Source organism: Phoenix dactylifera, unplaced genomic scaffold, assembly GCF_009389715.1.
Source record: "Phoenix dactylifera cultivar Barhee BC4 unplaced genomic scaffold, palm_55x_up_171113_PBpolish2nd_filt_p 000568F, whole genome shotgun sequence".
In the NCBI taxonomy this organism is placed as follows: Eukaryota; Viridiplantae; Streptophyta; class Magnoliopsida; order Arecales; family Arecaceae; genus Phoenix; species Phoenix dactylifera.
In genome coordinates this window covers 1-23,699 of record NW_024067972.1, presented here as the reverse complement: position 1 = coordinate 23,699, position 23,699 = coordinate 1, and the positions used below count along the sequence as shown (strand labels likewise).

Here is a 23,699-nt window from a genome sequence, read left to right as displayed (position 1 = left end):
GCATGTGCAGACTCAGAAATGCGAATATGGGGGGACATAGGTAGGAGATCTACAGGTTTGCGAGCTTTATAACCATGGACCACTTCGAATGGACTCATCCCGATAGATCTATTGACTGACGAATTATATGCAAATTGGGCGACAGGCAGAATAGAATCCCAGTTACAATTGTGATCCCCGACTAGACTACGCAGAAGGTTACCTAGACTTCGGTTGACGACTTCGGTTTGGCCATCGGTTTGAGGATGATAAGCCGTAGAAAATTTAAGTTTGGTGCCAACCAGATGCCACAAGGTTTTCCAAAAATAGCTCATGAAGCGGACATCCCTATCGGAGACAATGGTTTTTGGTAAACCGTATAACTTAACAATCTCATCAAAAAATATCTTGGCTACTCGAGAGGCATCAGAAGTTTTGGAACAAGGAAGGAAGTAGGCCATTTTAGAAAAACGATCCACAACCACAAAAATGGAGTCATGTTTCCGAAATGTGCGAGGAAGGCCGAGTACGAAGTCGATACTAAGGTCAAGCCAAGGGCAATCTGGGACAGGTAACGGAGTGTATAGGCCAGTATTTTGTTTTTTGTGCTTAGCTAGTTGACACGTGCGACACTGTCCCACAATTTAGCAACATCCCATTTCAAGCTTGGCCAAAAAAATTGACGTTCAACTTCTTCTATGGTCTTATCACGGCCAAAATGTCCAGAGAGACCACTGGCATGTACTTCCAATATCAAGAAATCGCGCACGGAAGTGCACGGAATGCAGAGCTTGGAAGCTTTGAACAAGTACCCGTCTTGTAGATAAACACCATCAATCAAAGGTCCTTGTCCATTAGCAAGGGCATTATAGAGTTGGCCAAAATCTAGGCAAGACAAGTAATCGAGCTTAAGTCTATCAAAACCGGTGATGGAAACAGACATGGCGGACAACAGAGTTACTCGACGACTTAACGCATCAGCAGCTTTGTTCGCAGCACCTGACATATGCTTGAGGACAAAAGTGTAATCCTGGAGGAACTGAACCCACTTGGCATGTCGATGATTAAGTTTTTTCTGGAAATTAAGAAAACGAAGTGCTTCATGGTCAGAATAGAGAACAAATTCATTAGGAAGGAGATAATGTCGCCAATACCGTAGGGCCTGGACTATGGCATAAAATTCTTTGTCATAGGTGGAATATCTTTGTCTAGCCTCATTCAGCTTTTCACTAAAATAGGCTATAGGATGACGTTCTTGACTAAGCACACCACCTATTCCTAAGCCAGATGCATCACATTCCACCTCAAAAACTTTGTTAAAATCAGGGAGTCGCATAACTGGCGCTTCCGTCATTTTTTTCTTAATGTCATTAAATGCTTTAGCGGCTGCGCGTGTCCACTGAAAATCACCTCGTTTAAGACAATCTGTGATAGGTGACATAAGTGTACTGAAGCCCTTAATGAAACGACGGTAAAATGTGGCCAGGCCGTGAAAACTACGGATGTCAGTAATATTCTTAGGTTCAGGCCATTCAACAATTGCGGTGACTTTCACAGGGTCAGCAGATAAACCCTCAGAGGAGACTATATACCCTAAGAAGTTTACGTGAGTAGTGAAAAATGAACACTTCTTAAGGTTAGCATAGAGGCTCTCGTTGCGTAAAGTCGTACAAACTTGCCTTAAATGGCCTAAATGTTGCTCCTTAGTTTGACTATAAATAAGGATATCGTCAAAGTACACGACTAAAAATTTGCCCATAAAAGGTCGGAGTACTTGAGTCATCACTCGCATAAATGTACTTGGAGCGTTTGAGAGGCCGAAAGGCATTACCAGCCATTCATAGAGGCCATCTTTTGTCTTGAAAGCTGTCTTCCATTCATCTCCAGGACGAATCCGGATTTGATGGTATCCACTTTTTAAGTCAATCTTGGAGAAAATCGAGGCACCTGCCATCATATCCAGCATATTGTCGAGCCGGGGAATAGGAAAACGGTATTTGACCGTGATTCTATTAATAGCCCGACTGTCTACACACATTCGCCAAGTCCCATCCTTTTTTGGAGTAAGAAGGGCAGGTACAGCACAAGGACTTAGACTCTCTCGAATAAATCCCTTTTGTAGAAGCTCGTTAATTTGCTTTAGGAGCTCTGCATGATCAGAAGGGTTCATCCGATAATGGGGCAAGTTAGGAAGGGTAGCTCCCGGGACTAGATCAATGGCGTGCTGAATATCACGCAAAGGGGGTAAATGATCTGGAAGGTCTTCAGGAAAAACTTCTTTGAACTCCTCGAGAATAGCGAGGGATTCAGCCGATAATGTGCTTTTAAGATGTGGCTGAAGTTCTTTAACTAGCAGGGCAAACACCGGAGAGTCCTTAAAGACGTTCCTCTCAAATTCCGTGGGGTTAAGGATATGCAGTTCCTTCCCCTTTGATTTACTCTTGTCCGTACTCTTATTTAGCGTTTTGGGCCGTAAAGGATTAAGCTTAATCTTTTTACCCTGGAATACAAAGGAGCAAGAGTTAGTTCGACCGTAGATGGTGACATCGAGATCGAACAACCAAGGCCTACCTAATATCAGATGACCTACGTCCATTGGGAGTACGTCACACCAGACAGTGTCTTTATAAGAGAGGATTTGAATAGGTACAAGACACCGTTCCTTAATGTGAATGGACGACGTGTCGATCCAGGAGACCTTATAAGGTTGAGGTTGGGACACAGGAGTCAGACCCAAGTAGGCGACAATGCTGGAAGATATCGCATTAATGCAGCTCCCGCTATCAATGATAACTTTACAATCTTTTTCGCCGCATTTAATGTAAGTGTGGAAAATTGAGGTTCGTCTCCAGTCATCAGTCTCTTTAGGCTGGGTAATTGCACACCTTACTACATTCATAGTGGATTGATCAGGTTCGTGGGCAATTTTCTGGGGGTTAAGTTGGAGACAGCCTAAAAATTGTGATCCTTCCTCAGTTTCGTCTTCGACATCTTGAATATCATCTAAATTAGGCTCATAAATTTGTTCCTCCAAATTATCTATGTCATCCTTCTGTTCTTGTGTGTCAATAACTAGGGTCGGATTTGCACATTGGGAGGCAACATGACCAAACCCTTGGCATTTAAAGCACTGAATTCGTGAACTTGGTTTTGGAGGTTCACCTAAAATTCCTTTGCCTTTAATATCTCGGTTTTGGATAGGTGGAGAAGAAAAGGGTTTAGGAGGGACAGAACCGACTGGGGGTCTGGGTCCAGATGGTTGGGCACTAGTGGGGACCCGCCTGGTGTCAGGGCGCCTAGCAAACATAGATTTGGAGAATTGTTCATAATTTTGCACAAATGTATAGGCTTGGTCTAAGGTGGTCACTTCACGAAGGACAAGTTTTTTCCTAAGCTCATCATTTAGGCCTCGCCGAAATCGGCTCAAGATCATACGTTCATCTTCATCTACATTACTACGCATCATAAATTCATCAAATTGGGCGATGTATTCAGTAGCTGTGCGACTACCTTGTCTTAAATTGTTCCATCGATCTAAGAGGTCAGATTGATAACTTAATGGGAGGTATTTTTCTTTTAATTTTTCTTTCATCTCTATCCAATCGGTAATAGCAGGTTGATGTCTCCTGGCTAACAGTTGTTCAGTGTTTTGCCAAAACAACTTAGCTCGACCAAGGAGTTTCATTCTAGCGAATCGGACCTTTTTCTCCTCCGACAGATTGTACCACTCAAAGAAGTGATCCATTTCGTGTAGCCAATCGGAGAAGACCTTCGGATCAAGACGACCATCGAAAGTGGGGGCTTCAATCCTAATGCCTCGCATTACATCTTCATCAGGGTCACGAGGCTCTCTAGGTTCTACGGTAAACCGGTGACCTCTATCAACAGGAGGAATGGGACCAGGTCCTCTAGGGCGAGGGAAGGCATAAGGGTGACCTGGAACAGACCTATTATCGAAGTTGCCCTGCCGAGCCGAGGCTTGTTGTTCTAAGATGTCGTCCTCATCAACACCCGGTAAATGGGGAGTACTAGCTCTTTGGGATTCAAGAACCCTTTGAAGTGAAACCTCAATTGAATCGAGTCGGGCATTAACCTGGGTGGACATTGTGGTTAGGTCATGAATATGGGCGTTGTTTGCTTGGACTTGGGCATTCGTGTTTTGGACTTGAATATTAGTTTTTTGAACTTGGGCATTAGTGTTTTGGACTTGATCATTAGTGTCGTGGATAGCTTTTAATAGGGCTTCAATTTTGGAATCCATGTCTAGGGGAAACTCAAGATGAGATGCGACACGACCACTACGTAGATGTATAAAATGAATGACAAAATGTATTAGCCGACCAACTATAAAGGTTCCTAAGTAGACCTAATGCATGAAATGAATTCACAATTGCAAAGTAGATGCTCAATATAAACTAAAACTACTCCCTAGCAAATAGTTATTGCAAACTGAAAATTAATATAAGACACAGGCCAACAAGTAGTGCAGTCCAGTAGTACTAAGTTTTCAGAATATGCAAGGTGTGACGGAGCCACGTATGTTTCCCTGAATTGATCTAGCTTCACAGTTAATATTAAAAGTGCTACTACTAGGGTTTCTGTTTGTCTTGGGAACGTGTGTGAACGCGTGTATTTTGGATTTGTGGACGCATTACCACGCACAAATTAAGAAAATTAATGCCAACTTAATTGAGCAAATTGAATCTGCAGGAAATGGGGAGAACAACGCTGACCTGGTCTGGAGAGAGATTCGTGCGCGCGGAAGAGACGTGGTCTACAGAAGCTGAGGCTGGACGGAAGCTCTACGACGACTGATGGCGGAGGAGGTGGTCACTGGTACCTCCCTGAAGGTAGTCGGAGAAGCTGTTGGAGGCTGCGGTCAGGACGGGTCGTGATAGGAACCACCAATGATGATAGTGATGGCGCGGTGATCGGCGGTGGCAAATTCAAGCGGCGGTGCGGCGGCGACTTAGCAGCGGCGAGCGGCGGCAAGGAAATGCAGGGGCAGCGCGCAGCGCAGTGGTGCAGCAGCAGGCGTGGCAGCGGCGGTGGGGAACGAGCGGGGAGCGCTGACAGCAGTGGAAGGCAGAAATCGGTGGTGGTGGGAGGGCGTAGGGAGTGGTGGTGGGGTGGTGGACTCGGGCGGGCCGATGACTGCCGGCGGAGTATCACCACTGAGGCAGAGGAAAGAAACGGGAAATGTGGTGATGCAGAAGATTTGGCGGCGGCGGCGGCAACGCGGCGGCGCGGCGGTGAGAGCAACCCGGCGGCGCGGCGGTGCGGCAGCAACTAGCAGCGGCAAGCGGCGGTACGGAAGAGGCGTGGGCGGCGCTTGGCGCGGCGCGGTGGTGCAAGCAGCGGAGATGGCAGCGGCGGTGGGACAAGGGCGGTGGCGCAGAAAGCAGTGGAAGGCCGCGGGGAATGTTGGTGGTGGGATGGCGTGGGAGCTGGCGTGGTGCGGCGGGAGGCGGTGATCGGAGACGAAGAAGAGGATCGGGAGATTAAAAAGGAAGAGGAAAGGAGACTGAACACCGCGGCACGTGCGTGACTTACGCGTCACGTGCAGCGCTTTTTTTTTTTTTTTTTTTTTTGATAACCCAAATGGACTCGGGTTATCGGGTTAACAGACCCAACCCGTTAAGATAGTCCGATCCGCAATATTGAAATTTTGAATTTTGATTTTTTTTTTTTTTTTGAATTGAATCGGGCTATTGGGTGATGGGTTAACGGTTCTAGCTCTTATCCGCACTGTAGATCATCTTCAACCTTCAACCGTCCGTTCGCTTCCGCCGGATCTCGCCGGATTTTGCGGCGGTGGGTGCGGGGAGGCGTTGCACTGACGGAGGAGAGTGCTGGGGCGGCGTCTCGTGAAGAGGTGGCGTCCTTCTCCGAGCTTCGGCCACGGGCGGTGGCTGTAGGGTGCGGCCGAAACTTCCAGGGCAACGCGGTGGCTTCCAATGGTGATTCGGCGGCGCTGCAAGGTGAAGGTGGTGGTTGGCGCTTGCGTGGCGGTGGCCGGAAGGGAAAACGGCGAGGGGGGGGGGGAAGAAAAGAGGGCTTATTTGCCTCTCGGTCCACTGTGGGGGTAGCCGGCAACGGGGTCTTCCCCTTCTGTGCAGGAACCACGAGGGAGGGAAAAAGGAAAGGAGACGGTGGTGGTGGGGGACGAAGGCGATGACGGCGTATGGTGAGGCGGATTGGTGGAATGGCGACGGGCGGTAAGCGGCCGACGGGAGGGTTTTGCCCCTTTTGTCCTCACGGGAGATGAGATCAAGGAGAGGGAAGAAAACAAAGAAGAAAGGGAACGTCCCTTCTTCTTCGGAATGCGTGTTGTGCAGGGACCCTCCGTACGATCCGGCGTCTGCGGTGCAACTACTCCAGCAAAATATAGATGAGGAAAAGGCCGAAAAGGAATCGGCGGGGGTCCGTCCATAAACTGGATCCCTTGACTTCAGCAACAGAGGTAAAGCCAGCCCTGCTCTGATACCAAAGCTGATGCAGGACAACTGCAGGAATGAGAGGGAAGGGGGAAGAAGAGGAGGGGAAGAGGGGAAGAAGAAGAGAAAGAGGAGAGGAGGAGGAAGAAGAAGAAGACTAATTTTCATGCATTAATTCATTAAAAAAAATAACAAATGCATGCCCTATATATATATAGGGCCACCAAATAACAAATAAGTCCCAACTAAAAAAAACAATTCGAAAGAGGCCCTCACAAGACAATATGCAAACTAATCCAACCCACATAAAATAAATAATAATAAAAGAAAATCATCAATCAATCCAGCCACAATGAAAGTGGCTGGACCGTCTTCCTGCGACAACCATAATCCCACAAAATAATCGGTCCAGTATTTGTGTCCGCACCAATTAGTTACAGTATATAGAACTTTCTCTAAATGTTCATCACTGTATGCCCCAGAAACTAGAGAATATAAGAGAGAAAAAAAGTGGAGAGAACATAAAATCATATGTTCTTCACAAAGTAAGTACAGATTTAGTCAGATATGATGTAATTGTGTGTGTAGAAGGAAACTTAATTTTAGCATTGTATCTGCCTTGCCTGTTTCTTTTTTCAGGACTTTTCATATCGAAGTCTTTGTATCTTGTTGTATAATTTGCCTATATTCATGCACATATTTCGTGAATTCATCATCTTCATGGTCCCAGATTTTTTCAACAATAAGGCAAGGGATCAAGAAAAGGATTGAGCAAACTTCAAAGATCACAAAACCCAAATCAACCATCTGAAATTTAATTAGCTAGAGAAACTTCAGGCAGGAAATAGGATTGACAGGTTCTATCATGAGACAACTCTTGCTCTGATGTCTCACTTCCACTCCAACATCAAACTACTACTACATTAAACTTGCCAATACCACATTGGCTCTCACATAAAAGACCAACCCATGCTACTTCATCATGATCGACATCAGGTCAAGCCATCTAGTAGTTTTTTTTTTTTTTGGTAAGCCGGCCTCTCAATATACTTAGCTGTGAAACGGCCTAGAACAGTCACAGCACAAAACGCGATCTAATGCCAACGGCACACGATCGAAAATACTCCAAAAAACACTCCCAGAGTGGCGGGCTGCAAAGAAGACGACCCAGGCACTGCACTCTTCGCCTCCCGAAAAATATGTGAAGCCCGAAATGACTCGAACTCCTTCACGAGTCGCCAAATATACCGGAGTAGGGGGTGCAACTCTGACTTGCCGGCTCCGGATCCAACCGATCACTATGGCCGAGTCGCCCTTGAGGAATACCCACCTAGCATTCAGGTGCACTCTGGCATATACGAGGCCCTCCCACGCCGCGCGCAACTCCGCCATAAGAACGGACCCATCAAATATACACCGACCCCCAGTTACAATCATTCTGGAGTCCTAGTCTCTGATCACAAAACCCAAGCCGCATCTATTGTCGCCCTCTGATATATTGCCGTCAAAATTTATCTTGAAGCCATCTAGTAATTTGTGATGTTTACTCTCACGTAAAAGATTAAGTGTATTGCAGTTATGCGCCCTGCATTCTAAAATACAAAAACAGTTAAACATCTATGAGTATTCTTTCAAATGCATCATAAATATATATATATCAACCTATGTAGAAGCCTCTTTTGCTTTCCAGAGAATGCTCCCAAATTGAGGCACCAAGAAGGAAATGAGCCAACATCCTTGTTCCCCACAATCTATGTAGAGAAGATGATCTTTTGCTAAAAATCTTCTCAATCATTGCCGAGCTTTTAAGGTCATTTAACAGGCAGCACATCATAAAACTTGCATACTCTTCCTACCCTCATTACACTTTCCACTTCTCTGCTGAATAAGTTCAATTATATAGTTTGTGATGTACAACTTAAGGATGCCCAAGTTCAAATAGATAACAGATAATAGAATGAAGTATTCATCCAATGCCTCCATTCTGCGCAAATAAATTAATTATATATAATTAGACAAATGTAGAAAGCCAACATATGCTGCCCGTCGGAAGGGTTGACATGTTATAATTTAGTTCATCCAAACTAACTAGCTGAAAAGTAATTTTTGGTTCTTTAGTCCTATAAGTATCCAAAATCTTTTTGGCGAATAACCGACATGGGACTAAACACACGCCACATGGATCCTCATATATTTCCTTCGTTTAAGCCCTAGCATTCTCGTATGGCTAAAAATTTAAATCCGTTCAAATGTGATTATAAGCACCACGATCGGCCCATGATCAGCCTCAATGAGCTCATTCTGTAGTGTCCCTTAGTTTATATGGGCTATAGGCTGGATTGCTCTAATACCATTTTTGTCACAACCCAAACATAGAACCTCATCCAAAATAGCTAGTCGGAAGGTATTTTTGAGTTTCTTATTTTTTTACTAAATATATATTCGTACGGATCCTCATAATTTTATTTTTAGAAAAAAAACTCAAATAACACGTGGCATTTCCTGCACGCCCATCAAACACTTCGGCTGCAAACAATTATTATTTCATGATGGCAACAATAGCAACAGTAGTATAGAAACTGAAAACTAGGTAGCAGCCTTCCTCTCGGCAATTCCAATCATCAAAAAATGGAGTAGAGAGCTTACAAATTACGAAAGGGATGCAATCACATAATTCAAAATAATTATTTAGAACATTAAACCTTTTCGTATTTATTAATGTGCCATACTACCCAAAGCAAAACCCAAAGAAAAAGAAAACACCTTTTCCTTCTTTAGCTTCCTTTGCATTTTTCCAAAAAGTTTATAATAACAATTTATATATACCATCTAACAAAGTCATATTGATGGGAACAAGTAAAGCAACAAAGAGAGTGGAAATACTGATAGCAGTAATGCAATCTCGAGTGCTCTCGGATCTTTGAATGTAACGAACGCAGTCCTCCGGGTCCTGTCCTTTTGGATGGGAAATAACTTTGAAGGATTGCGAGGATGATGATGTGATAATAACTTTTTAAAAGTATGGGTGAAAGGTAAGATTGAAAATGGATCAGATACTAATACATTGATATATGTATCTATATCTTTTAGATAGGAGTATTAAATAGATAAAAATTAGTATCCATGTTTATTTTGAATAAATATGGATGTGAATCAAGTATTAAATATATCTATATTTATTTTAAATTAATATAAATATAAGTTAGATATTAATTATATCTATATTTTTTCTATTCGAATATGAATATAAGTTGGATATTATTCTGATACAAATCATATGATGAGTGAAATTTAATATTAAAAACTAAATAAATAATAAATCATAAGTGATAGGTCCACTATTAAGATTGTAAACGATGATGGACATGGACGTAGTTATTAAACTTGCATAAAGATCAATTTGACCAAGAGTTTAGATCATTAATCCAACCAAATTTATATAATAATATATCCAAAATAAAATATGAATATATATATTATTAAAAAATTTCTATATATTGCTGTTTTTTCCATGAACTTGGTGAAAAATATACAAAATAATTCATAAAGGGCCCAACCGGATTCAAAGCACTGACCTATTGATGTGCAGTCAATTGCTCCACTGAGCTATGAATCCCACTATTATGCTTAATGTATAATAGATTGTACACAGCTGGTACCAAGTCCGAATAAGAGAGGAGGGTTGCTGCAACTGAAAGCCAGTTTTATTTAAAACTGCCATCACATCTTAGGAACATGAATCGGAGAAGAGAAGACTATGCATCGTATTAGAAAATTAACTTGGTATACTTTACTGTAAATTTATTGTAAAAAAAGGAGGGACATTTTTCTTTATGATTTATTGTTGGTATGCGTCCACTTGTTTTTTGCCCACTTTGACGGTCTTGTACGTAAACAGGAATGTGTTACTGGACTGTCTTTTCACAAATTATTAACTGAGATTTGCAAATGAGGTATGCACACTTTTATATGACTAAGTTGACCTAAAAAGGGTCACAGATGCTGAATTTATAGAACAATTCTTTTCTCACAAATCAAAATGTATGTTTGTTTTAGTGTCTCTTTTTAAATTTTGTCTTCCTTTACAACAGGAATTCCACTAAACCTGCACCACCACACCTGGAATAAGTCGCAAGCTCATCTTCATCAGCAAAGAATGGCATATAAGAAAATAAAAGAATAACCCTTTTCCATGGATGTTACTCTATGTTACAACATAAGGTGATGCGCTGATAGCCTCTTTCCATGCAACATACATTTAATTCAATATCCTCAACAAAGTACACAAATGTACACAAATGTCGATTGTTCTTGAGGCTTCTTTTGCTCATTCACCCTTCTGAAAGCCAGTGAGCATGCTCTACAAGATTTGGAGCCCAAGGATCCATTAACATCAGACGCATCTCTTAAGTCCATCCCAACAATTTGTGGGGCATGGCCTCTGTTTCAAACATATACAGACAAACAAGAAGTATAAGGTTAAGCCCTAGGTGCAGGTATAACGGTAACTAGCAAGTGCTGCCAAAATGTCAGGAGGTCTCCTCCACGCAAGCACTACTAAATTTAATGGAGCTCTTGCCTGCTCGAGTAGTCTTCGAACTTTCAAAGTTCCTGGAGCAGCTCCATCTTGCCGCTTGAAGTTGAGCTAGGCATTTGATCCAAATGGGAACTCTTCAATATCTTGCTTTCCAAACGCAACCTGTGAACGAAAGTCCCCACAAAGATGGAGCATAAGGTACTCTTGGCTGAATGTTTCCAAAATTGCAGCTTTACATTTCTCACCCAGTCAGCTTTCCAAAACACTCAGCAGCTGCTCGATCCAAGCATCCTGAAGACCTGAGACATCTTTGATGATGGTTCTCAAGTAATCCTGGATGCCCTTCCTTCTGACGATCATTATAGCTGCAGGCGTTTCATGGTCAGCAACCCAATCGATCAGCATGTCGAAAGTCAGAAAGGCCTTCTTTTCCCCTGCACAAATGCCCGAGTTCTCTCTTTAAGGCTTCCGCATGAATTGAGTGCCAGTCAATTAAATGGATTTGCACAAAGCCCCAGATAGAAATGAAAGCCTGTTAATGTCAATCTCTCCTATTAGATCCAGAAGAATTCTCTTTGCCTCCTAGCAATGCCATACTGCAAAGCATCTCGGGACCTGTCACCGGACTGCCTCAAATCATCCAGAGAACTCCCATTCTACTTAGGATTCCTATAGCTACCATTCCTTGGTATATGTGTGTTTGCCTTCTCTTCATCTTCAGATGGTGTCCCAGACTTGGGCTCTGGGAGCATCTCAAAATGCCGCTGCCTCCCAGCAGATCTCGAGCTCCTCATGTTATTCGAGGAAACTTTTGGAGTGCTGGCAGACCCCTTCAGAACCAAGAGTTCTTTAGGGATGCTATCCATGCCCATGAAACATTTCCTCACCTTAGCATCTTCAATCAATGCAGCCCAGTCATCTGACTGCATGAGAGCATTCGCGTTGCCCACGACCTGGAAGAAGATGAATTTTAACAGCACATCAATTTGATATCCTTCCTTTCACATTGATACTCAACTAGAGAGAAAGAGAGAGAGAGAGAGAGAGAGAGAGAGAGCAAAGCATACCCATAATGCCCTCCTAGCTCGAGTAAGAGCAACATTCATGCGGCGTATGTCAGCAACAAATCCAACACCATGTTTTGAGGCACGCACGCAGGACATGATAATTACATCACGTTCCTGGCCCTGGAATGCATCGACGGTGTTGATGTAGATATCCTTTCCATCCTCTGAGTTCAGAACTTCCTCGAATTCTCGTTGGAGACACTTCAGCTGCAGCTTGTATGGTGTAATTATGCCAACAGTGACTTTCTTGCCACCACTGGCTTTCAGAAACTTCTGAAGATGCACATATAACCGCAGAGAAAACTGTGCTTCATGAATATTTTGGTACGAGACCGATCCCCCTCTGTGGGACTCCCGTCCATGCATGATATCATAAAAGATGTAAGGCTGCAACAAAGGGTCCTTGTAGTAAATTTCGTCAGGAAGGTTGGCTACACTCTCGCTGTCCATCAGACGTCCTTGATAGAAGTATCTAGATGGAAAATCACGTATCTGAGAGTGCATTCTATACTGCACAGACAATAGCATGGTAGGGCAACCTGCTTGTTGAAATCTCTCAAAAAGGCTTCTACTATACAACAAGGTTCCAGCTGCTTTACTAATGACTGTTGCAGGGAGTTGCTGGGGATCACCAACCAGAACACATCTTGCCGCACCCAGTGAAAGGGGAGGCAGGACTGCTACCTCACTGGCCTGGGCTGCCTCATCAATAACTACCATATCAAAGCCATGACTGAGACGAGAAAATAACTTGCGACCGCTGCTTGACAACGTAGTGAAAACAATTTCAGCTTCATTAGCAAAACTTGCTTCAAGGCTGGCTCGTGCATCTTCCATGTTAAAGCTGCTTCCAGCACGAAACCTGCTTTCTAAGATAAGAAGGCGTGACATCTCAACCAAAACTTTATCTCTGCCCTCTACTGCTGCAGCAAGGTTCTGAAGTAGTACATCACGATTATGATCCCGGGCAGCAAGAACATCAGGATCAACACCAACAGATCCTTGGGATCGACCTGCTGCAGCTGCAACATTAAGTTCTCTCTGAAGATGAGCTATCTCTTGTGAGAACTGTTGTTCACGACTTTTCAGCTGATGCAACCAGCAAATAATCTCATCACGACCCTTAAGCAAAAGCTGTTCAGTTCTTCGCTCAACAGAAACTGCCTGAGCTGCACGGGTTTGTGAATCCACTCCAACACGAGCAACATCAGGACGGTAGACCTTCATCTCCCCATCGATGAAGCCACGGTCAAGGACACGTGCCAGCAGCTCATCTGTGGCAGCATTTGAAGGAGCGCACACAAGCATTCTAGGCTTGGGGCAAAGCTTTGGCAGAGTCCGGAAGAGGTTCTGGTCCATACTTTGCAAAACTTCATCTATTGATCCGCTACCAACACACTCAGAATTACTCTCGCTAGTTTGCTTGTAGCTCTCTGGAGCAAGTTTCTTGAGCAAAGCAGTGTAGTAGTGCTGATATTGGACAAGATGAATAACATTTAACATGCCCCACACGGTGTGTGTCTTCCCAGTTCCAGGAGGGCCCTGAACAAGAGTGAAAGGCCATGGATCTTGCCGTTTTGCCACTCCACCGCTTGTGCCTGCAGCTGTGTGCATCGCAGCCCACTGTATAGCAGCCAACTGAGGACCATTGAAAGTCCTATGGAGATGATCGACAAAATTCTGGGTGAAACAGTCAGGCATGGCAGGAGGCTGCTCTTCACACTTGGGGAAGTGTTCAGGACTAGGCTTCAGAATTGCAGTTTGCATCTGTATAATAAAATATCATCAGCATTACTCATACAAGAAATACAGGCAAGAAGGTACTTCTGAATCAATTAGGACATATGGTCACCTGCAAGTTAAGACGGCGAAATGCATGAAGAGCAATGTATTCGCGCTGAGTAGTTGCAAGGGACCCAAGAACAGTTAAATACCAAATGCCCCGGGGTTGAAGCTTCCTTAGAATATGATCATCATCCACCTTGCTGAAAGTTAAAAATGGAGTAAAATGCAATATCACATTAGTCTCATGTGGAAAAAATGCAATGAACAAATACACGGGGTAGAAAGAATATCTAATAGGTCCGGTTGAATTTAAGGAGTATAAGTTATTTTGATAGGAGAAAAGATCACATCACTTGACCCAAACAAGAACAAGCCAGCACTTCTCATTTGCCACTACCTAAAGGCAAATACTGTGTTAAGATAGAAGAAATATATGTATATTCTAGCCTGAACATAAGCACAAAGATCTAGATATGGGGGGAAAAAGATTCCTGCCGATGGTGGTCAAAGGAAACTAATACAAGGGTATCGTTGAGTCGGTCATTTCACTGACCACATGGAGAGTCTATTAAGCAATGAAACAACAATATAAAAACAAGACTCCAACTCCTTGGTGATTTCAAAATTATCCAAGACATTTGGTAAATCAAATTTAACATATTGATCCACCCACGCCAAATTTAAATCTGACCCAGTACATTCCTACATGTTAACTCAAAATGCCAACATGGTATTTCATATTTTATTCAAATAATGACAACATTCAACATATTGCTTACTAATCAAACATCAGCCTGATGAATTACAATATAAGAGTTCAGTCTGCAGTTTGTATCGAGCACATATGCTGATCTCTAAGCATGCACACTTATGAAAGTTAAAAACATATTACCTACTAGAATCATATGAATCGCCAACATAAAAATGAAGAATTGCCCCAGGAGGATCACGTGTGTCAATAGGTATGTGTCGCCTAACAGTACCAACAACCCATCCAGTAATGTCCAATTCAACATCGTCATCATTTGCACCGGAATTAATACTTCTCTTATTAGATCTGGCTGTTTGCACAAACACAAGCACAAAACTGTAAACTATGGAAAGTTCAACCTAACCAAAAGAAAGAGTGCAATGCACCATTTAGTTTAACAAAAGAAACATTGTAGACGCAAGCAAAATGGATTGATCCACCAAAATGAAATAAATACGTATAGGCTCAACTGCAAACCTGTACCAGGCCGAGGGGTTGATACAACTGCAACATCACCTTCCTTGAAAGTCCATTTGCAATCATGCACTGGAAGAACTATGACATCATACCATCCTGGACTTAAAAATGTGAGATGACATTAGGTTAACGGACATGAACAACAGACCTTCAGAATTAATTGTGAAACTTCAAGAGTATCAATAGGATATCTATAATTCGAAAAGGACCTGATAGATACCAATGACAATAAAACTAGATGTTGGAAATAACAACGCAAGCCAGCACAGTGTAAAAAATAATAGCACACTACAAAGATTTCAGGTAGATAAATCAACTGCTTCCAACTAGCACCAAGAATTCAGAATCAAGACCAATGAATGTTTAGACGTAGAACTCGTTTACCAGTCAAAACTCCCTGGGGAGGAATGAAAACTATTCAGCCAGCCACTGTAGCAGCAAGTATTGTTCCTTTACAGAACATATACTTTCAAGATATCACAGGCTAGCTTGACCTGCACAAAACAGGCACATTATCTTTCAAGCTAGTGTTGCAGTACTCTGCAGAAACTCAGAGCTCAATCCAACTCCTCCATGTACCCTTCATATGGTCCTTTCAAAGGTCCAGTTCCATGCATAACAGCAATACCACCATAAAGGAATATTCAGAATCCAACAAAATCAGCATATGATGCATTGCTAAAAAGAAAAACCCCTACATGTAACAATCAACTGCTAGTTGCTCTGAGCACCAGTTAATGCAACAGGAAAAATGCCTTCTACAATGAAGATTGAATTATTAGAAAGAGCAAATCATCATTAAAAAAGGGTTATTTAACCTCTATATCCCTACAGAATTCAAATATTGCAAATACAAATCAACCAAATCATCCCACCAGTCCACCAGACAACCAAGGCTGAATCTAAGATTCCTGAAGGACCTCCAAGGTCCAATCTGAGCCTTGACCAAATCACTCAAGCAGAAGTCTGAGAGTTTTCATAACATTTTGATTCCCAGAAGGTCCGCAAGCATTCAGCATGAGATGATATAATGCCTTTTGCCATCATATTAGAGACTTTTAGTAGGACACAAGTCCTCAACTAAGAATGATATTAATTTCAATAATTGGGTATATGATACAATTATGACAGCATGGTAACTCAAGCACACAAGTTACTGGAATGGCACGACGTATCCAGTCCTGAAATGGCGGACAAGAGTTCAAAGCCAACATTTACCGTGAGGTAAAGGCTACTTGTAACACCAACGCAATAATATATTCTGGACAAATTTCATTCTGACAAACATACCATATAAAGCCTCTTAATACCTCCTCACATCAAACCAATGCTACCGAACAATAAGCAGGACATTCCCTACCCCATATAAGCAAAATCTTCAATTTGTAAAAACCCAGCAACAATTCCCGTGATTCTTTTGAAATGGTAGTAGAGGAAAATAAATTTATTTAAAAAAATAAAGAGAAGGCATCGTTGATCCTTAGGAGTACAAAATCTGAAAAAACACTTAATTTTACAGGTAACAAAACCATAAGCACTCATGCCTATCAGCATCTACAGATACTACAGAGAACACTGGCATTTCTAGAGGAACTAACTGGCCCTCTACACTTTTGCAGAAAGAGGTGGCAACAGCAAAGAATCAACAACCAAAACCAATTCATTAAAATATCTAAGTGTCTGATTTACAAGATTCCTAAAGTTTAAATCCATTCTACAGATCAAATCACATATCTATGAAAAATGTCCAATGCACATCCACAATTCCCATCAAAAGATCCATACAATATATTCTAATGCAAATTCTCCTCCAATTGAATTACTCACAGACTTGAACCACCTCCCTCTGGATGTATGCAAGCAACAGAGCATATGAATTCCAAACTCATTGGCACTAGCATCTGAAATAAGTGAAAAGGAAACACTAACCAATAACACTCCAATAATTCTAATACCATCACAAACTATTGTTTCTACCTTCTACCCTTCTTTCCTCTTTAAAATTGTAGAAGAGATGGCCCACCTCCAAAAGCAAAGAGCAATCAAATATCAGCAAAAACCCATTTATGGTTTCACTTCTATTAAAAGAAACTTCCATATTTTCATGTTGATATAAAAGAAATCCCCTCGATATTTTGGACAACACTGTTGGCAAAGATTAAGGTACCTCTAAAGTATTTCCCCGCCCAATTTATTGTTTCATTAATTAGAAAAAATCAGTTCTCCAGAAGCTTCGCATAGTCATGGATCTAACATGGGTAACAAAATTCCAAAAATTTTAGTTATTTAAGTTATGTTATCAAACATAGCTCACATGATATGTGGGAAATAAAACTTTTGAACTCCCAACGAACATGATAATTACATCTGTAATAGCTTCAAATGCATGAAATCTTTAGTCTCAACATTTGTTCATAACACAATGAAAGCTGTGATAGACTATAAAGAAATAGAAAAACTGTGAGCTAAAGAAATGCAAGTACTTTTTCTGAGCATCAATACCATTATAGTTCTACAAGCCAAACATTACAGATATGCATAATATAATCAAGAAGCTAAAGAACAACCAAAACATATAGCAAAAAAGCTAAACAACATTTTTATCAAGGGATAAACCATATTGCTTATACTGATTGCTTTATTTTTTACTGCAAATTCAAACTGCAATCCACCCTCTGATTCTTACAATTCTATATTACTCCTAAAGAAAACAAAGATAATAAACCTCAAAATAACAAAATCAAGATCTTTACCTCTTTCTCGTCTTTCCACAGTTTTTACACGAAACCATAATATGTACATCCCTAGTTACAGTCTCTGTGAGCTCCTCATAGGTGCTGTAGAGCTGTGCTCGGCATTCCTCAAAGAGCAAGGGCTCAAAAACTCTCACGTACTCCTCAACAGACTCAAAGCGTCCAGGCACACACTGAAGTTCCGTCTCCTCTGATAATTGCCAGATGCTTGTGTTATATTCAAAATAGTAACCACACAAATGACAACATAATATAACTAGGAACAACTACAAGACAAGAAATCATAAAGGTTGGCAATTAAAACACACAGAAAATCCTCAGATAAGGTACATGTTACAGGTAACTGTCAGGCTTTAGACAAGAGACCTCGCAGTATCTTGACATAGCATGCACATCTAGTCAGTAATCAGTTACCAACCAAAAACAAAGGCACGTTAACTCTGTTTAACTTCTGGTTGAACAATTTAATACATTACTAGCCAAGACAGTGTACTTATCAAATCTCAAACAAATGTCAAGTTTAGAGCCAATCATCACCCAAAAAGAAACTAAATCTCTTCCTACCCACAAGGATCCTTCAATCGAACTGGACATAGAAGCAGTTTCCCTTTTATTTCGCACAAAAACATTTGTGTAAATTGGTGGATTCAAAACCACACCATATACTCAACAACCTCTTTGCCTTGCACATCCTGTTGATGTTGGCTACAGAACAAGTGTGGCTGATACTCTGCCGATTATACAAATTTGTGTCAATAGATTAATTAAATGAGACATTCAAAATCCTGACCCACTCCTCAGCTCTTTGTTCCCTCTCATCACATGCACATGTTGTTCACGCCATGATACATGTATTCAGGATTTTGAATCATTCTCCAAAAGAATTCAGGTGCAAACAAAATAAGATATAAAGAAACATACTTACACCAGAATTTATAATTAGCAAAGGAATGTTCCAAACCTGGATGATGCCAGAACTTCTCATTCGTCACCTCCCTCAGAAGCCGCTCCACTGATGTATCTTGGTACTGTATGTTGTTTGAACTCTGCTTCTTAGAAGCAAGATGTTTTTTGTTTCCCAATTTCTGATCTGAAATGCTCTGACCTGTGACAGAAGGTTTTCGGGATAAAATGGTTGGGTTCTTATACTGCCTGGAGTCTACAGACTGCTTCCATGAAGCCTGTCTTGGAATTGGTGGTAAGTAAGATTCTGAACAAAACTCATTGTTGTTTATCTTCTTAGAGCGAGATATTGACCCTGGATTAACATCACCATTAGATTCAGCCTTTTGGTCACTTGGCTCCAGAGGGTTACTTCCTTCACTGCTTGCTATGTCAGATTGCTTCTGATCCTTGGTTATGAGCTGACTCTGTCTGTCCACAGCCCTTTCAACACCAGCAGGGCTAGCACGAGACATGTCTTTCACAGTACGAGTAATAATAGGTGTTGGAAAAGAAGTTTGCCTCCTAGGTGTTGAAGTTTTCATAGGACCAGCTTGCTTAGCATCCTCCACATTAATAAAAACAGTCTGCCTACCTCTTTTCTTACCTAACATTGCCTCCTTGTGCTCATCAAGCTTTGGTCTCTTTGCAGGATTATTTGCAAATCTCAATGCATAACTGGCTTCAACTCCTTTGACCTCTTTGGTCTTTGCAATTGAAGAAGGTTCTTCCAAGCCATCTGCCAGTGCATCCCCTTTATAATTACAGTCTGCAGTTCTGTTATTCTCTGTTCCTGATGGGTCTTGAACTTTTGCATCCTTAAAAGCATCTCCAACTTCATTATTGCTAGGTCCAAGGAGATTAGAATCATTGCAACTATTCTCATCGGCCTTAACAGATACAGGATTAATTTCTTCAATTGCCTTTTGCAACTGTGCAATTTCAGTGTTAACCTCCGCATGCTTACCGCTAATATTGCTTCGAACTGTATCAAGATTATCAAGATTGTCCTCCATATCCGACCATTCCCCTTCTTCCCTTTCAACAGCTTGAACATCCTGATTACCTGAAGACCCCAACAGTGAAAATTTATTATCCTCTCTATGACTTGTAGCCATTGATGTTGAGGCTTGGTTGGCATTTGAATCATCTGCTTTCTGTTTGGAGCCATCCTTTGAGTTCTGTTGGTCTTTACTCCTTATAAAAGGCTGAAAACCTGAACCCGAAGAAGCATGTGTGAATGCATGGTTATTAACTATCCGCTGGCAACCTTCTGATGGTGGAAAGATGCTTGAGGTGTGAGGATTTGGAATAGGAACAGACTTCCGGGGCTGGAAAAGGACACTATCATTCTCATTTTCCTCTTCAGCTGGGAGTTCATTAAGGTCAAATAGTGGCCTTCCACGACACCCCATTTCATGGGTAAACGCATATAAACTGACAATTCTATTTTAAAATCCACAATAATCTTCTTGAATGTCCTTCAGATGGAAAGATCTATGTCATGTCAATGCTAATGTTCAATGATCATAACCTGTACGAAAACTTCTACTGGACTTCCCAGGCAATTGGTTTCTGCAACTTTAATTCAGAATGATAAAAATTATAAAGTGCTAAAAGTATAGAAGAAATTTAATAAACAAGAGGCAACATCAAAACAAAATCTAAAGCTGTATATTTGAACCAAAAGGTGGTTACAAAGGTGTGAACACACAAGGATGGACAGAGTAAGAATATAGGCAATAATTTAAAAAAAGACATCCCCTTTTGTAAAGTGCTACAAGTATGGAAGAAATTTAAAAATTATAAAGTGCAAAATTTAAAAAAAGGCAATAATTTAAAACTTCTACTGGTCTTCCCAGGCAACTGGTTTCTGCGACTTTAATTCAGAATGATAAAATTATAAAGTGATAAAAGGATAGAGGAAATTTAATAAGTAGGAGGCAACGTCAAAACAAATCTAAAGCTGTATATTTGAACCAAAAGGTGGGTACAAAGGTGCGAACACACAAGGATGGGCAGAGTAAGAACATAGGCAATAATTTGAACAAAAAGACATCCCACTCAACTAGACATACACTTAAAAAAACAAGTTCTTCAATGAAAAAGAAAAGTACAAAGCCTATCATAACTATCACAACTCGCGTGTATTGTTAGTCCATAGTAAGGTTCACCATACCGGTGCATACCACCACGTAACAGACATATCATACCATACCAGTAACGAACTGAGACTTGATATGCTGACCCTCGTACCAAGTATGCTGGTATTGTATCGACATGGCACCAGTACAGTGTCTAGGATGGAGATGGTGAACATTGGTCCACTGGCTTAAGTTTTCTAGTCTCCCGTCTCAACCAGAGAAATGACATAAATCTAACCACTCTCCAACTTTGGCCAACCAAGATTGTTTGGTTTCTATCCAAATTCTATATTTAACAAAATCTGTATAGCTACTAGCAAATTTTAATTGTAAAACTCCTATCCCTACCAAGACATGAGTTGCAACATAGAAAATTAGTAGACCCTTGAGTTCTTGCAGCATTAGAATAGCACCTCCAAGCAAAGAATAATTTCAATGATAGGGTCTTTACGACACTTACCTCATAAATCAAAAATTTATAGCTAAGCAGGTTCATTAGATAAATGGTGGATCTCACCCCTGAATTAGGGATTTCCCATTATCTGACATCTTTAGTCCCAAAGAATTGAATCAGATGTGTCTTCTTAGGTTATTGACAAAGAATACCTCTTGGATAAGTAGCATTGGTAGATAGTAACAAATTGTAAATAGAGATACATCTGAAATAAAAATGATAACAGTCAACACTTAAAAGTTACACATTCTAAGCATGTGATGTACATAGCACCTCATAAGTCAGAATACACACGCATATATCACTAAATACCCCTCGAAACCCTAGCTCAAAAAGACGCTAATAGTCCAACTGGATTTACTAAAAGATTTGAGAACTGAGTGAATGTTTAACAAACTAACTCCGTATGCCTGTAGTTATCATTCAGCACTAATATACACCACATAAATGGGTGTTATATTAATTCACGCATATACATACCACTAGATGCCTCTCAAAACTCTAACATAAATAGAAGAACAGCTATCAGCACAATTATATTTGCAAAAGGACTTAAGAACTGAGTGAACAAATTTACTCCATATATCTGCAGTTCTTCAATATCAATGCACAACATATAATGGGTGTAATATTATATTCCTAGTCCATAACTCATCATCACAACCATCAAAAAATTGCAGAACATATCCATAAATCCAGTCAATTATAGGCTGCCTTTAAGATTCACTATTATGGGCATGACACAACATATGCTAGGTGAATCATTAATCCCATTCATCTGTTTTACAGTTAATGATGATTGCTAATTTGATTCACAACAGCATATGCTCTTAAAAGAATTCTACATATCCATATCAATGAAGGCATCATTTATTTAGAAACCCAGAAGATCACTACTTTATCACTTGTTATGGTGTTAAATCACGGCATGATTGTGCTACAACGCTTACAAAAATAAAGCAACAGAAAAACATAGTAGTATAATGCATGTCAGAAAGCAACTGTTGCATCTTAAATAGGATACTGCTAACACCGGGGAAGAAATAAGCTGCTAGTTAAACATGCAGCCCTCTACTTTTAACAACACCAAACCCAAAAAGTCAAACACCAATCATCACTAGCTCAGCACCTCTCAGTCTGACCATATTCTACCTCAAATAACGCACAAGATCTATTTGATGAAAATAATCTCTACCTTAATCCACCATTCAGCCCTCCAAGACAACGACAAATAGTCTCCAACACACCAAGTAACCCTAAGCCAAGAAATCACCATTGCCTTACGCACTCAACTCAATTTATTTAGAAAAAAACCCTATTTTATTAATTTTGGTTCTTACTCAACGTCAAGAAAAGTTGAATGGAAGAGACTGCAGATTTACTTTTACCCAACAATACCCATTTGATTATCAAAATAATAGCAAAAGTCCACCAGGGCGCCCTGCACTGACACCACATTTCTACCACAAATCATGCACATGATCTGTTCGACGGGAACTAATCACCACCTTCATCTACCATTTCAACTCCGATATACCCACAACTGCACGCCCTACACCAAATAATCTTAATCCAAGCAATCAGCCGCACCTACGACCACGCTCGACAAATCAAGAAATATACTATTTCAACATTTCTTTGGCACTCCTATTGTCCATTACCAAAAGTTCCATATCAAAGCTGACAAATTTACTCTTATCCGAATCAATACCCATTTCGCCCCGCACATCGGATGACGAGATCATCAATCCCCAAGCCAATCACAGAGATTCAGATAATACATACGAAGCTACTACCCATAAATCAAGCGTAAAAAACCCAATTTTCACGTCAATTTCTAGGATTTATCAAAAGTCAGCATCCAAGCATGAAAAATTAAAAAAACGAATTGGGGAACCTAGGGTATCACGGAGACTAAGAAAGAACGGAATCTAGGTTTGTGATGAGAAAATAAAAAGATGAAAGGAGAGGAGATCTCACCCAAATGGAACGAAAAGAGAAGGAGAGAGAAGGGGAAGAAGGGCGAGATCAAGTCGGTCGCTTCCACTGATGGAGAGATCTCTTCTTAGCTTTCTCTTCTCAGAGGTCGCGATGAGGCACAGAGAGAAGGGAGGAGGGGACTGGTACTTATAGACGGCTCGGCAACCAAAACCAAGCGCTGGGCACGTGAGGGTGCACGTGACTATGGATGGACGGCTGTGATTACACCCACAGTTTCCTACTCTATTAATGGTGGCAGGTTACACGGTCCTCCCTATATCTTGATGCACACCCCTTGACCGCCTCACATTAAAAGGAAGTAATAGTGTCAAAAAATAAAGGGTGAATCGTGTTAAAAAGGAGTGCAGCTATCAAAAGAATTTAGCATAACCG

General features: G+C 41.2%; 1 pseudogene; it reads right to left on the bottom strand.

The window, feature by feature from the left end:
- Positions 1-10,580: 10,580 nt before the first annotated feature.
- LOC120106574 lies at positions 10,581-23,349 on the bottom strand (annotated as a pseudogene).
- Between the last annotated feature and the right edge of the window lie 350 nt (positions 23,350-23,699).